This window comes from Nematolebias whitei, chromosome 6 (assembly GCF_014905685.2).
Source record: "Nematolebias whitei isolate Nwh7 chromosome 6, NemWhi1, whole genome shotgun sequence".
Lineage (NCBI taxonomy): Eukaryota > Metazoa > Chordata > Actinopteri > Cyprinodontiformes > Rivulidae > Nematolebias > Nematolebias whitei.
This window is the reverse complement of record NC_056503.1, coordinates 24,401,792-24,405,540: the sequence shown is the minus strand read 5'-3', so window position 1 is coordinate 24,405,540 and position 3,749 is coordinate 24,401,792. Positions and strand designations below refer to the sequence as shown.

Genomic DNA, 3,749 nt, shown 5'->3' with positions numbered 1-3,749 from the left:
ATTATACTGGTAAAAGCTATAAAAAGCTACTTTAGCAATGTATATATATGCACACACATATATACATTGCTAAAGTAGCTTTTTATAGCTTTTACCAGTATAATTAAATGTTGTTAGTTTTGGTCAAAGAGTCAAAGAGCTGCATGTGGCCCCAGAACCACAGGTTGATGACGTTCTGCCCTAAAATTAATTACAAAATTAAAACAATTATTATTAACAAAATTAATGCTGTAGCCATTTGTGTGGTAGCTAATGTCGATCAGTTGTGGCCAGCTTAATAAGAATTGACTCCAAATGTTAATCCGCTGTAGATGTATGTCCTGTGATTATTTCCTGAACATTCTGTTAAAATATGTTCAGTAGTTTGAGATATTTTGCTAACAGACAAACAGGGATGTCACCATCAGTAAATGCCAAGATTTAATCGAAGATCTCGTGCAATGAATCGATTTTTGAGTTTGTGTTTCAAATGACTCTCAGCTACTACCACCCCAAATTTCAACACAGTATTTGTAAAACTGGTCTATTTTTTATTTTTTTGTTTCAATTTTTGAGTTTCCTATGGTCTGTTGTGCCAACTCTATTAAGCTGGTTCCAAAAGTTAATCTGCTGGAGATTCAATGAAAATTTCATTTGAAATTTGTCCTGTGGTTCATGAGATATTTTGCTAACAGATAAACTCCAAACTACAAATCTGTATTAAGAGATTGTTCAGCAGGGATCTGGTTCGATCTTGTAACACTCAGAACGTGTGCTCGGGTCAGTCTCAGGTACTACCACCACATTTTAGGCCAATGCCTGTAAAACTGACTGAAGCTGACTAAGTTGGTTTCTTTTAGGATGTTCAGCTGCGCTCTCACACAGCACATCTTTGTTGCTAACAGATGTCAGAATGACCAGATGTCCCCCCACCACCACCAACAACAATCCCCCCACCAAAAAAAAAGAAAGAAAGAAAACAAGGGGGAGTGGGGGCAGTCCCGGAGCCACACGACTGCCGAGCGAATGTCGGGTTGTGGGAAACAGGGCTGAACAAAAACAGCTATTCATACAAATCTAATCAACATGTAGAGAGTAATAACCTTCAGAGAGGGTGGACAGTCTGCCTGAGGAGGAGGAGGAGGAGGAGGAGGAGCACACAGGACATGTGACTGTACAACAAGTGTCCTAAGGGAGTGTGATGGACACAAAACCATCAGCCATGCAGACAAATAGATCATGAAGGGAACAAGAACATGTTTTTAAAGGGAGCATAGTTTGTTGAAACAAGTTCAAACCATTTATCTGTGATTTTAAATTGACAAAGTAAATGGCACATATTTAGAAGATCTGTTTTGCTTTTATTTAGTTTAAATTCTTTTTTACAATTGAATTCATGTGTCAACATTTCAACACTTGCTCTCGTCAAGGGCGGACAGTCTTTTCCCCTCCTCTTCCTCTCCGCTTTGCTTTGCTCTGTCCTGTCTGTAAAACTGCTTTAGAGCCTCTCTTCTACATATCTTCTGAACCGTAATTCTGCTATGGATTTGGTCATTTGGTCCCTGAACACAATTGATAACATTTTTTCGAGGAGAAGACAGGCTTTAGGTGAGCCGACTTGCCCTGATGACACGCATGCAGCTGGATATGTCATTGATTCCTGGGGAAAGTGGAAGGTGATTTGTCTATCTCTGCTGTCAGTCGAGGAGGTTGAGGACTAGAGCTGTCATTTCTAACCCGAACCCAGACCCCGGCCCGGCTCGACCCGGATTGGGACCAGGCTGGGCCATCATAATGTGCTTAATGTGCAGGCCGGGTCGGTGTCGGGCTTTTTATTACGTCAGGGATGCACATGGCCATCAATCCAATTATATGCCAACATGGCTTGCCATACATCCACCTGATGCATGCGGCTACTTGACCGTGCGCTGACCGGCTGGTTAAAGGAGGTAAAAAGTTCAGTTAAGCTTCAGATGGACTACTGCTGGCGACCCATTAGCCCAAATGGACGTTCATTCAGCCGCTGCACTCAGCAGATGCGCGCGGCCGATGAACCAAACAGGTGAGATCACAAAATATCTGACATGCAGGGTTCAATGCAGGCAGAAGCAGGGAAAGCATTTAATGCGCTTTGAAGGCTCCTCAGCTTTGATCTTCTGCCTCTTTTACTCAGCTGCGCACGTCCGCCAATTGTTAATAATAGTCGGTGGTATAAGGTGTCAATGCTTAATTAAAAATGTTGGTGGTGGGGGGGTGGGTTTCAGGTACAGACCTGTAATTACTGCTAATTCGTCAGAGCGGGTGAGGTTCAGAGCTGATGGCTGCGGCTGGGGCCGGGTCAGATCGGATATTTTGGACCCGAGTGCAACTCTATTGAGGACGCATATATAATTTAATTTATGGTAACAGGTTTCCGGCTTTTTGGAATTGTCTGGTTCCTGGTTTGTCCACAAACAAGGAAGTCGTCAGCAGCAAATTTGGCCCTGGTCAGGCTGCCTGCCTTATGTGATGGTTTGGTTCGTTCCTCGAGCAGCCAGACTCAGTTGCTTTGTGAACTAAGCCGCAGACTGGATGTGATTTGTGAGAATCGCAGGCCCCTTGCAGCCCCCAGGATTCACTGGCAGGATGGATCAGACCTCGGGGAAAACTCCGATCAATGGTGTGTCCACATAATTTGGACGTTTCAGAACTAAGAAAACCGACACAAACTCAAGGTAGTCATAATCAGTAAAGTTCTACCTGTCCCCAGAACAAATGTGTTTTTCTGAATTTGGCTCCCTGGCTGACCTTGACAGGCCACTTGAACTTAATCCACCTGAAGGCTCTGTAAACCATATGCTCTGCTCCCTTCTCTCTCCCAACGAGGAAGTATGGACCTATCAGAAGGGCCTGGTTGAATAAACATTCTGTCACCATTTCAGAACTCTTTGAAGTCTGATCTGATGCTTGGTCGACTTCAGCATCCCAGAGAGTGCTTATGGATCTCTCCAGAGGGAATTGAGCGATTATACCACTCTCATCAGAACTCTTGCAGTGCCTCTGTGAGTGTCCTTGGACACGTTCACTGCCCTCGTGCCCCCCCTTCCCTGCGAAATGTCTGCGTCAGTACGTGCTTATGTGCAAGGTTTTTTTCTTCCCATTTTCAGGCTGTTTATCTTCAGCCAAAGATTGAGAGTCTGTTGGGAATTTTTTTTGCCTCCAAAACCCATGTTTTTTTTTTTTTTTTTTCATTTAGCCTTTATTTATCCAGGTTAGTCTCATTGAGCCACGAGAACTCATTTTCAAGAGAGACCTGTTTAGGGAGCACATGGTGGGGGTTAAGGGCCTTGCTCATGGGCCCAGAGTGGGGCGAATGAGGGTGGGGGCAAGTGTGAGTGTTTCACCTACCCCACCCACAATTTTGATGTTGTCGGGGCCGGGGCGTGAACCGGCGAACTTCGGATCACAGGCCCACCTCTCTAACCTCTGCGCCACCACTCCCCACTCATGTTGTCACTTTCACCATTTTATTGTCTGTAAAAGAGTCTTCAAGGCTCAATGTGGTTCATTTGTATAAATAAAGGATGAAGGAATGTAATGCCAACTCAACAAATGCTGTCTAAATGTACAAAAACAATTGCATACATTATAAAATGTTATCTGAGGAAGTGATTGCATTGAATCACTTTGTCACAGAATTAGCACAGAGGGTGACAGTGGGAAGGAAAAACTCCCTTTCAACGGTGTTGGATTTAATATTTTATACCTTTTTATAATTCCTATCAAGCACT

General features: G+C 43.8%; 1 protein-coding gene across 1 annotated transcript in view; it reads right to left on the bottom strand.

The window, feature by feature from the left end:
- LOC119411195 (glucose-6-phosphate exchanger SLC37A4) overlaps window positions 1–3,749 on the bottom strand; it is a 14,846-nt gene that overhangs the window by 5,161 nt on the left and 5,936 nt on the right. The window lies entirely within an intron of this gene.